Source organism: Protopterus annectens, chromosome 7.part0 (genome assembly GCF_019279795.1).
Source record: "Protopterus annectens isolate FY-2018-M chromosome 7.part0, PAN1.0, whole genome shotgun sequence".
Lineage (NCBI taxonomy): Eukaryota > Metazoa > Chordata > Ceratodontiformes > Protopteridae > Protopterus > Protopterus annectens.
This window is the reverse complement of record NC_056739.1, coordinates 1976544019-1976557026: the sequence shown is the minus strand read 5'-3', so window position 1 is coordinate 1976557026 and position 13008 is coordinate 1976544019. Positions and strand designations below refer to the sequence as shown.

General features: G+C 36.5%; 1 long non-coding RNA gene across 2 annotated transcripts in view; it reads left to right on the top strand.

Annotated features, from left to right (window-relative positions):
* The window catches only part of LOC122807282, a 111788-nt gene extending 100302 nt beyond the window's left edge, over positions 1–11486 (top strand). For both annotated transcript variants that reach the window (XR_006365623.1, XR_006365622.1), the window contains one exon: positions 11393–11486. This is a non-coding gene — a long non-coding RNA (uncharacterized LOC122807282). The remainder of the gene's footprint in view (positions 1–11392) is intronic.
* Positions 11487–13008: the final 1522 nt, after the last annotated feature.

Below are 13008 nucleotides of genomic sequence, written 5' to 3'. Positions count from 1 at the left end.
CTCCCTTACCTCTGCTTTGGGATTCTACCCAAGTGTAAGGACTGCAGCAATGTGAGATGAAGAACATAGTACAGTTTTGTACCTACCATAAATGTAGATGTTCAAGATCCACATTGCTGCAGTCCAATTTACCTCCCTCCTTCCCTCTGTGGTTAGAGGCGGTTGTGTGGGTTGGGTTGTCAATAGGGTGTATATTGTATATATTGTACATATTTTTAGTGCTAGGATGGTTGGTTGTTTGTTTGCTGTCTTTTGGTTTTGACCTTTATTTTTAGGGTCTTCTGACATCTGGGGCAAGAAAAGACTGAGGATATGACGTCGGTCATGCGCATTTGTACCCTGACGTCCTGATGTCAGTCAAATGAGCCTTGACCGACGTCAGCCTTATACTTTGATATTCGGGCCGACCGAGGACAGCGGACTACCCAAGTGTAAGGACTGCAGCAATGTGGATCTTCAAACATCTACATTTATGGTAGGTACAAAACTGTACTTTATCAAATATTTTATATGCCCTACTGATTATCCCTTTTTAACAGCAGCTTCTGTTTTAGCTTCTAGTCTTACAGTGCTGGTCTTTCACTCAGGAGCCCCCTATTACGTTTTCTTTGCCTGTACTCTGATTTCAATCCTTGATTGGGAAGGCAATCTCTAGTCTTGAATCCAAATGTATTCTTGGCCTCTTCCTATTCTGTTACCTTTTCCTGTCCAATTATGTGCTTCCAGTACCTTGGTTCCTTTGCCTATTTTCTCCAGTAAATTCCAGCTCTCTCTTGCCTGTTCTGTGTACCCCTAATTGAAGTCATCCCTGTCTTATGAAGTCATCCCTGTCTTAAATTTTGACCTGATTCCCTGGCTTTCAATGTCATGGTTTCACTTTAGTAGTCCAGACATCTTATGATAAAATTATATGACATGCTGTTTGTGGGACTTATATTTTCCTTTTTTTCCTTATAGCCTTTCAATGACCAGTCGTGTGGCTTGAACCAATTAAACAAACTTATTCCATTTGTTAATGAAAGCAGTGCAGTTCTCCCTGATTGATTTCTTGGGCAGACAGTTAAGCTGCATTTTATTCTGTAATGCTGTACATTTGATGTTGTTGATCTTTAATCCCACTTTCTGAGATCATACTTTGGAGCTCTGTATATCCCAGGGGTGGACAGCAACAATCTTCCTTTGGTGTTCTAGTTCAGATTTTTGACTTTGCAGGGTATCTTGCAATAGCTGCAGTTTGGCTTCATGATTAAAAATGTCAGCTTTATTTTGGGTAGAATCTGTTAACTGCTGTCAGCATCATATACAACAGCAACTCTGCTGCTAATGTCATGGCCGTTAACTCTTCTACAGCAGTAGTTATGTGAATTGCCATCTCAAGCAGCTGCATGGACACAGTACGTGGCAACATACTGAATCTACTTTTGTACTAAATTGTACTTGTAAAAAAGCCAAAATACTGTCCTGTGCTATATTGAATTTAAAATGTCAAAAACCAGTATTATCTTAAGTCTGACTTGCTATAAACACACAATTGTCTGGTGAGTGAGGAACATTAATCCAGGTCTACTTTCCTCATTCAAATGCCCTTTTGTGCTCCATTTAGAAAGCCTTTTGAAAGTTATGTTTCTGCTTAGGATTAGAAATCTAATACATCTATAGTCCATCTATTACATGCTGAAAAACAATTAGCCCCTTTGAGCTAACATCTTCTAAAGTTGTCAAGTTTTTTTTTTGCTCTGGAAGACCCTTTTTCTAGTTATTGTGTCCTCAGCTCAAATAATTTCAGAGATTCGACCTTTAAGTATTATATCTTGCCAGCTGTATTGCAAAGGTAGATTAAGCCCTGAATTTTGCACCCTCCAAACAAATTTTGGCTAGTGGCCTAGGCACTGGCCTTGGGGAAGGGGAGTTGTAGTTGTTGGCCCCCTCATCTTAGAGGAGGGGCCATGGTAGGTCCAGTGAGAGGAATTTGACAACTGTGCTAACACTAGCAATACACTATAATCATGGGGTTAACATGTGAAAGCATACGTGTGCCCCTGCCATGGAGCAAGCATCATAGCTGTGGGGGAGGGAGGAAATGACAGTACCACTCACTGTACCCAATTCTCACCTCCTAAGGAAATGAATGGGTCTCTAGGCTTGGTCTGCATGTACAGTAGGGAACCAGGTGAAAAAGGATGGTGCACCCTTGCAGGAAAAAATATCATTTTTGCTTAATGTATTCACCAAATTCTGCATTAGTCATGCCACTTAGTCTCCCCAACAGTACTCTATTCAAGGGAGCACATCATCTCTGACATTTATAGTCATCTTGGATACTAGATTAACAGGGTAAAATAGTTCAGGAAGGATGACTTTTTTTGTTTTCCTTGATAAAGACAGAGAAGGTAAGAAAGTGACTAATAGTTACTGTCCAAGTGGATTTCAAACTGAATTGTGTTTTGGAAAAACTTTCCAATGCTATTCCAAGATGTGCATTAGTAGAGCATTTTTTTTTTTACCACCATTGCCTTTTGAGCACCTCCTTGGTCCTCTCTCTATACCCTCACAATACACTACAAACTGGATGTGACATTTCCTGTATTCTGATCTCCTTTTCTGACTACAGTGATCATTGGCATGTTTTCACAGGATGCCAACCCAAGAGGATTTAGTTGGGGATTTAACTCTTTTTTTTTTTTTTTTTTCTTCAGTATCCAATGTAAAAATTAATACTGAACCTTTATGATAGCGTTTGTTACAGGAGGAATCCATTCATCTGTCCCCTTCCTGATCTTTCTCTTATTAATATTCACTTATTATTGTTTTTGCCCTCCTTTGAATGCCTTCCAGCTGACCATCAGCCAATGTAGGTCTTGCTCCTTTTTACTTTGGTGCTTCTGGTGACATCTCCGGAGATGTGTGGATTGGGAAGGAGAGAAGGAACATAGTGGAAATAGCTGACAGTGTACACATAGCACCATAGCTAGGGTAGGGAAAGGGGCAGCTGACCCTGATGCAAGCTGTTAGGCAGTGCAAACCACATAACAGTAGTGGTGACAGTAGGCCATGAAAGCAGGAACACCGTCATTTAAGCATCTATACTGATATCACATCTGCTTGTTAGTGTGTGTGTGTATATATGTAGAGGACCTTTTTTTGTCAACAACTTTGGGGGGGTGGGCTTTGTTCATTTTTTTTCCAAGTCCTCAAGTTTGGATTTGAAGGAGTGCCACTCTGGGGATTGACCAAGTTCTAAAAACAAGTAGATACCAGTGGAAATAAACCAATAAACAAAAGAGTCACTGGGAGCACACCGATGAGAGGTACGAGTGGATGTTTACTGGAGCAAAGCCACAACAGCAACAAACAATGACATAGAGCAAGTGCTGACAACAGAGAATTTTAACTCTCTCTATGCAAAAATAGCGTTTTCGTTACACCTTCATCAGAAACACTTACTGACAAATACAAGGTTCTTTATATACATCACTTAATTAAAAACCTAAATAACATTAGTCATCAAAGTAAAATTTAAATTGAATAATTGTTCTTAAAAGAAACAGGTTCAATTTAAAACAATTTTAGTTTAAAATAAGATTATATACTATGAGAAAATACTCTTGCCAATATATTTGATTGTATCCAGAATATAACAACTACAAGCAAAAAATAATAATAATAAATATGTAATGTAAATATACAATGAATATGTTCATAATAATACCAAATTATATATATAATAAAACTATTAAAAATATATATATAATTTATATATATAAATTTTTATATATGAAATTGGATATGTTAAAATGTATAGAAATTGATGTTTGAGTAAGAAACTAATAATGCTATAAAATTGATGTAAAATTGATAAAAACATGTTTATGTATTTAAAATTTTTTATGAAGGATTCATTTATGAAAGAATATATTATATAAAAATATATTATTTATGAATGAATTATTCTCAAAAATTATAATTTGGCTTGCCTTAATTTCAGGACTGGTTTAATAGAAACCATATCATTAAGCCCTGGAGGTCTTGAAGCATCTAGCCATAATTGCCAAAAAAGCTCACTGTATTCAAGACGTGTCTCCCACATACCGCCCCTAATGTCCTTACTGACAATTTCTAGGACAAAAAATGTATAACTTGCATCATTACAAACCTTTTTGTGACGATATAATGCATTGTTAATATTTTCCTTATTAATTTCATAATGATGTTCATAAATTCGTGTTTTTAATTTCCTTTCCGTCTTACCTATATAAAAGGAACTACACAGTTTACACAGGGCGAGATAAACAAGTCTGTGGGAATGACAATTTGCATAACATTGACTATACAATACCTTGTTTCTGCTAGATAATTATATTTGTGAAACATTACATAAATAACTACATTGTGTGCAGGCTCCACATTTGTATGTGCCTACTTTAATTCCTTTTTTAAAAAAACGTGAATTATAGCCAAACTCAAACAAATTTTTGAAATTAGAATCTCTTCTATATGTAAAATTCAAATTACTCTGTTTTAACAAATCAATATCAGTAATTTCCTGGAATTTTAGCCATTCTTTTGAAACCACACTCTTAATAATTCCTGAGTCACCATTGTAATCAAGTACAAATGCATCTTGTTTAGTAGTGTCTGAATTAATATCATTAGAGGTAGTTCCAACCTCCTTAATAACATTGTCTTGTCCTAAAATAGGAGAAAATCTATTCCTTCTACCACTAATTACTTCATTTTGTACTTCCTGTATAAGGGGTAGTGGGTATTCTCTATCTTTAAACATATCACAAACTTTGTCACATTCAATAATAAAGTCACTATCCTCAGATGTCATAAAGTCACTATCCTCAGATGTCATCCTGCTGACCCTAACTAACTGACCTTTAATCAAATTCTTTTTCTGGAAAAAAGGATGGCCACTCTTGAAGTGGAGATAGGAGTTAGAAAAAGTTGGTTTTCTATAGATTTTAGAAGAAAATCTGTCATTTGACTTTGATATACTAATATCTAAGTAATTGAGAATATCCTCACTAATCTGGTAAGTAAAATCCAAGAAACAAGTGGTTCCTTTTAAATAAGACAAAAATTCCAGGAATTTCGGTTTTCCTGCTATCCAAAAAATGCAGATGTCATCAAGAAAACGTTTGTAAAAAATCCAACATTCCTTGAATTCACAATTGTTTACAAAAGTATGCTCCCACCAAGATAAAATTAAATTAGCATAGGTTGGGGCACAGTGAGCACCCATGGCAACACCCTTAGCCTGTTTGTAAAAGTCACCCTCATAGTACATGAAATTATTGTTTAAAATAATGTCCATTAATGTTAATATGGTAAGGAAGTCATTATTGGAAAACTGTCCAAAAGTATTCATATATTCTTCCAACCAACTTAAACCTATTTCATGTGGTATACTACCAAATAAATCAACTACATCTAATGTGATAAAAAGTAAATTTTCATGAAATAATTCTGGCTTTACTTGTCTAAGGAAATCCCAAGAATCTTTTAGTGTAGTTTGACCTCCCCAAGATAATTCTTTAAGTTTATTATCTACAAATTTTGCAAGTGATGATGTAATTGCACCTTCAGAGGCCACAATTAATCTAAGTAGAGGGTCAACAACACACTTATGTACCTTTGGGATGCCAAATACAGATGGTACTCTAGGTTTTTTGTTTAATAAAAAATTAAAAGTGTCCAAATAAATGGACCCCTCTAGTAGTAAATCATTGAGCATGACATGAATACGAGAATTCACAATGTTGACTTCATTAACTGAAACTGTAGTATATTTTAAAGAATTGCTAAGCTCTTGCTTCATTTTGGATTCATAAATAATTGAATCCATTAAAACAGTACCACCACCCTTGTCTGGTTGCATAATCCTAATAGTATCATCTTTCTTCAGTTTATCTAATAAAACATTTTCTTCTTTAGACAGATTTGAAAAAACTCTGTGTTTTGCTGTTTCTTTTCTTATTTCTTTTTCCATGATAACCTCAAGATTTTTCAACTGTGGATGAATGGGTGGGTTAAATGTACTTGGTTTCCTTAATTGTGGAATTGTGGGTGGAAAATGGGAATTGTTTTGAAAAAATAAAATGAAATTCTTTTTCCTGATACACATTTTCAAATCTATAATAGCTCTTGATATATTTACTTTTCTTAAGGGAATATATTTAAAGCCCTTAGAAAATAATGAAAATGATGTATATTCACTGAAATTGAACTATAGTTGAAAATATTATAACCCTCATAAGAATGTATGGGGTCTGGGCGTCTGTGTTGAAATTACCATTGTGGTGAAAAGTATTTAATACCAGTCCGTCCCTCTCCTCTGTCGTCCGTAATGATTGTAATTGTATTGAACGTATGGCCTGTTCCGTATCCTGTTAGAACGCCTGGGTAAAGGTGGATAGGACTGTTCTAAAGGGAATTCCTTTTCTGGTATAAATATATCATCATCTGTGTTCACTATTTCAGTGGGTTGGTCATTAGAAATTAAATCCTCAAACTCATTAGTTTCTTGTACTTGGTGTGTATAAGTAAATCTCGGTTTAGGATATGCTACACCTTCATTGTATTCTTTCAAGTCCCTATCTAATTTACCCTGTTTCCTGGTAATATTAACATTGCAATTCTTGTCCACCTGTGTAAATATATCATAATACTTGTTTTTTTCACAATCAACTGTAAACATTAAGTCATGAAGAATGATTTCATTCACACGTTCCATGTCCTTGATTAACAACAATTTTACTCTCATTTTCGTCCCTTATAGCTTTAACAACCTCCAAACCACATTGGTTAAAAATATTTATGAGATTTTTATGAAAATCAGTACCCTCTGTGACCTTGTTAGGGTATTTGCATAACCTTAGTCCCTTAGGGACTATTTTGTGTTTAAGACATTCATTCAAATAAACATTGTCAACCTCTATTTTTTTGTACTTATCCATAAAAAAATATAGTTGGTCTAAATTGTCTCTATAAGTGAGAATCTTCGTTTGTCCGTAACTCCCTTTGTTTTGATTAGATTTACCAAAGTCATAGTGTTTTTGTAAAAAGTCATGAAAATTCAACATTGGTTTCGCGTTGGAAACCCTAGGTAAATTAAGAGAATTAGTCACCTGAAAAAACATTGGCATTACTTCCAGTAGTAGTTGGTGATAAGGTATCCAAATGTTCTTCGGTTCAAAAAATAGCTGGTGTGTCCAGAAGTTCATTGGCCTTAGAAATGCTTCTGAAAGTAGTGGGGACCTTACTTCTAACTGAATCCTTCGGAGCCATTGTCGGTACAGTTTTCCTTGCTTCCTGATTGTCAGGAGCGCCTGACGTTGTCATAATGAAAGCAGAGCATGCTGGAGTGAGTAGTTCGATGAGCTGGGACAACTGCCCAATCATGTTCCTCAGTTCACCCTGTAGTGTGCTTCGTGGCATGTCTTCAGACTCGCCCCCCGGTAGCTCAGCCATCAAAAACTAAAAACAAGTAGATACCAGTGGAAATAAACCAATAAACAAAAGAGTCACTGGGAGCACACCAATGAGAGGTACGAGTGGATGTTTAATGGAGCAAAGCCACAACAGCAACGAACAATGACATAGAGCAAGTGCTGACAACAGAGAATTTTAACGCTCTCTATGCAAAAATAGCGTTTTCGTTACACCTTCATCAGAAACACTTACTGACAAATACAAGGTTCTATATATACATCACTTAATTAAAAACCTAAATAACATTAGTCATCAAAGTAAAATTTAAATTGAATAATTGTTCTTAAAAGAAACAGGTTCAATTTAAAACAATTTTAGTTTAAAACAAGATTATATACTATGAGAAAATACTCTTGCCAATATATTTGATTGTATCCAGAATATAACAACTACAAGCAAAAAATAATAATAATAAATATTGTCACCGAGATTGGAGAGAAGGAACTTCTAGTTCGCTTGGAATGTCAAGACTGGTGCATTGGTCATGTTCAGAAGTCTCTGTTAGCTGCAAGATCGGATAGTGTTTATAGGGTAGGTGGAAAACTGGCAGTGAGTATAGTGCAGAATTATGCAGGGCTCTACACTTTGTTGGTGAAATTAGAAAAGTGCAGAGTTAAAAAAAAAGGGAGAGAAAGAGATGATGGGTGTCATTGTCACAGGCCTAGCTGAATCTCCATAACAGAATGGGAAAGGCTAGGAGGGATAATCATCAGGACACTGGAGTGTGCAACCAGACAGTAGACTTGACCGTTACTGAGGTGTCCATCTATTGTACATGGCTGTAGGTTTGTATCTGTAGTACAGTGTTAATTTCTGGTAACCATATAGGGACAGTTGAAATTGACTGGAATGTATGCAATGGAGAATTACCATAATGATGAAGTTAGAATACGTGTTAAAAATTAGTGCTTATTGTGTATACACAAAAAAATAATGTACACATTTGAAGTGGATACCTCACATTGTTGGCATCAAGTGGAAGGTTTGAATTTGAAGACAAAAGCAAAAGAGGAAAAGGAGAAACAGGTGACTCAAATCTCTGTTTCACAGAGACCGTGTTAAAGTCCTGTAGTACATTGCCAATGTGAGCTGTGGACAGAGAGCGGAAACCTAGGACATGTGGAAGAAAGGTGTGTGTGGCAGAGAATAAGAGGGGCCTCTACATAGGGACTCGTAACAGCACTCCAGTGGCCTAAGCATAGATCTTCTGTCAGAATCTTCACAATCACCCAGTGGTTGTGAATGCATGCAGAACTGTTAGTGAGTTACTTAACATTACAGCTGCACCCAATGGCAATTGTTAGTGAGTTACTTAACATTACAGCTGCACCAAATGGCAACTGTTAGTTACTTAACATTACAGCTGCACACAATGGCAATTGTTAGTGAGTTACTTAACATTACAGCTGCACCAAATGGCAACTGTTAGTTACTTAACATTACAGCTGCACACAATGGCAATTGTTAGTGAGATACTTAACATTACAGCTGCACCCAATGGCAACTGCTTAACATTACAGCTGCACCCAATGGCTGTGAATGCATGCAGAACTGTTAGAATATGCAGCTGTAATGTTAAGTAACTCACTAACAGTTTGTGGCTTAAACAGTCAATATACCATTGACACTTAATGTTTCCTTAAAAGTTTTCTTGAGCACACCAGATGACTCTACCACTATGTTTGTGTTTAAAGAATTTTTAATTATGTAATATTTAATAAAGTGTTACTTTTCTTGAATCTTGTTTTTTAGGTAGTAATAGTATAGGTTCTTGGAAGTAAAACTACCCTGTGGCATAAAAGTACTTAGGGCCTCCCAATATATGCACATACATGATGATGATGATATGTAAAAAAGCAGTCGTCTTCTTCAACAGATAGACACACACACATGCGCACACGCTTATATGTTTAGAATAACCAGGATTTGGCTTGGCACATTTTTACACTTAGGTTGGTATCCATACTAATTGATTTCTGTTCTTCTGCATTTAACCTGATCCCGCATAAAAATAAAGAAATGAGTTAACGTTTTAATCATACATTTTCAGACTAGCTTGTTTTTCTCATAAAACAAGCCTAAGCTTTCCCAGGTAGGCTGGTCTTCTGCACATTGTTTGGTCTGCAAAAGAGCTGGGCAGTTACACACTTGTTTCCTACCAATGAAAATGAATGGAAATTTGTTGTAAAGGCTTGGAAGTGTCTGTGTCAGTAATTAACCACTTTGTGGTGGCAGAACATACAGAAGTAATTGGTACTACTCAGAGAACCCTAAACATTCTACCTGCTGGAACCATGAGTATGATGACCCTATGAAAATAGTACTGGAATGCATTTATATTATTAATAGCAATACATAGTGATGACAATGTAAATACCATTTTATTAAACTGAATTAAAATATGGTTCTTAAGTTGCTTTTAAAACCAAGAGAAAGTATCAAGAATTACTGAATCAGGACTTAATTTGTACTGTTTAATACATGATAGTTTTTGCACAGTTGCTGAATCCAAAGGTGAATTGTGGACAAATATATTTGTAATTCTTCTACCAGCTGAAACCATACCCATATTTAGCAGAAGTATAAGTTTGCGGATGTATTCCTGTCAGAAGCTGGAGGAACCATACGGTTCCATGAAGCCTTGGTTGAAATTCACTGTTGTGTATAGTAATTGTTTTGCAGATGTATGGCAGCATGGCAGCAGACATTTTGCAGATGTATGGCAGCATGGCAGCAGACATTTTGCAGACGGATGCTGACATGGCAGCAGACATTTTGCAGATGGATGGTGGCATGGCAGCAGGCATTTTGTAGATGGATGGCGGCATGGCAGCAGACATCTTGCCAGTTTAACGTAATACATTTTTTCTGAGTAGGTAACCTCAGAGGTGGTTGCAAGAAACCTGAAGGATATAATATTTTTAGACTTGAGCAAAATTTTTGCCGCAGTGCCTCACTGGAGATTCTGTGAATTTTAAAAGGTTTGATAGTGGATTTCCAAAATGTGAGGAGTTATGAAAATGGATAACTGTCTGCCAACCACTGAGGCAGTGCAAGATTTAATATGTGAAGTGATTCTGTTTAGCATGTTTCATCAAGTGTCACCGAGATTGGAGAGAAGGAACTTCTAGTTCGCTTGGAATGTCAAGACTGGTGCATTGGTCATGTTCAGAAGTCTCTGTTAGCTGCAAGATCGGATAGTGTTTATAGGGTAGGTGGAAAACTGGCAGTGAGTATAGTGCAGAATTATGCAGGGCTCTACACTTTGTTGGTGAAATTAGAAAAGTGCAGAGTTAAAAAAAAAAAAAAAAAAAAAGGGAGAGAAAGAGATGATGGGTGTCATTGTCACAGGCCTAGCTGAATCTCCATAACAGAATGGGAAAGGCTAGGAGGGATAATCATCAGGACACTGGAGTGTGCAACCAGACAGTAGACTTGACCGTTACTGAGGTGTCCATCTATTGTACATGGCTGTAGGTTTGTATCTGTAGTACAAGGTTAGGCTGGTTTCATCTTGAGAAATTCTGTATCAGGAGAGGGATATATTGACACGAGTCTTGCAGTGCAATCCAGGCTTTGTATGTGTCTGTGTGGGAACAAGACACCTCATTGACTCCTCGCTTATCAAAAAGGACAGCTCATCAAAAGTTGCTCCTTTCTTGAATGTTGGTATACCAGTGATATGTTTCTGTAAGGGGTGAGGGATTCAGGGAAGCACGGTTTCCCAGCAAAAATGTCTGGCTTGTTCCAGTGAGAAGGGGAACTTTGAACAAGTGCTGTTTTTTATGAGTTGGAACCAATATGTTGATCTGTCTTTGTGTGGCTGTAATATGTATATATAGGTCGAGGAACTATTTGTAAAATGCCAGAATAACATCTCCATTTAAATCTACAGAGCTGAAATTTGAGGCAAAAGCTGTGAATTCAGAATGGATACATGTTTAAGCCAGATTTCCAGATTGCTTGTTCTACCTCAAAAACACAGGTGAGCGACAAATGCAGTTTCTTTACTGAATAAACTCTGTAGTATTGTAAAACTGTATTTAAGACATAACATTAAGTTGTAAAATCAGTGAAACTGAATAGGGTTCACTATATTTATGTCAGTTACAGTCTATTAAATATGAGTAGCTAGGTCAAGAGGTGCTGAAGTAGAGAAGTGTTAAAAATGATTTTTATAAACTTGGTACTAGTTTGAACAGTCAGATTGGCCTTTGAATTCCTTACATGTTGATGACTTAGTTCCAGAGTTTGTCATTAGGAGCAACACTGTATACTTTAATTCTGTTTGCGTTCTACTTTCATACCTCTCAACTCTACAGATTTTCACAGAATGTCCACATTTTTGCCTCATATTTTTGGTCCGTTTTTTCATAAAATTGTGGTTTTCTGGCAAATTAGTGGCAAATTATTAAAGACTGAAGTTAGAAAATAATAGACATTTGAGTTTCAGACTTCATACCCTTCAGAAAAATTCATGCTAATGCAAACATGTTATTCTATCAACTTTCTAAGTGTGTAAGAGCAAGAGCAATATTTAAAAACTGTCCCACTTTTTAGGCCTTTGCCTCACTTTCATTTATGGCTTTGCCCAGATTTCTTGCTCTATGAAGTTGAAAGGTATGTTTGTGGTTACCTCTTAACCTGCTACTGCATTCCAAGATAATGTCATTTCCTAGTGGGAAACAGCAAATGTGCTGTCTTATATTTAGAATGTTTCATTCTACAGCTTTGTTTTGGGATTCTGCATACTCTGTTGCTTAATTATGAAACCATATGGCTGCTTCCTGTGTCTTATGTTTTTTGTATTGACATTCACGAAGGTGTAAGAAACATATTAATTAGCCTATTAGATGGACACTGTCTTAAGTAAGTTGCCCACAGCAGTAGGACTCTGTTGATCCCTACTCTAAACCTGCAGTTTTCCAGTAAGTTCCAATCTTGCCATGCTGACTAATTTAAATGTTGACATTTTGGATAGATCAGTTAGTCAGACTTTTACCAAGACAAACTGCCAGTAATGATTGCAGATCATGTCTGTCTTTCATGCAGCACATCAGTCACCATAGCAGTTTTACTGCTTGCCAATGCAACTGGTAATCAGTTTGCTTTGTAGATCTAGTACACTGAATGGAAACTTAAAAAAAAAAAACCATCCACCCACTGCAGTCTTTCCTTTGCAGTCACTGCATTTCATTTTACCATTCTTAGCCAGTACACTTGACTGTCCAGTAGATATGCACAGGTCGTTTGTATTGGCCCTCAGGAATGTCAAATGGTACATGTAACTGCTGCTCTAACATTATGTATTCAAGACTGCAGTTGCTTTCTAAAATAATTTTAAAAATTCCTTTCTATTCATCGCAGTTTACCACAGTCACCTGACTCACTAATTCTTTATAGTAATGCTGTGGATAGCAGCCATATTCAAGACCACTAAAACATACATGATCCAAACTGCAACTGTAGTTCCTCCATTAAAAAACTCCCGAGTCCCCACTTCAGCAGCCC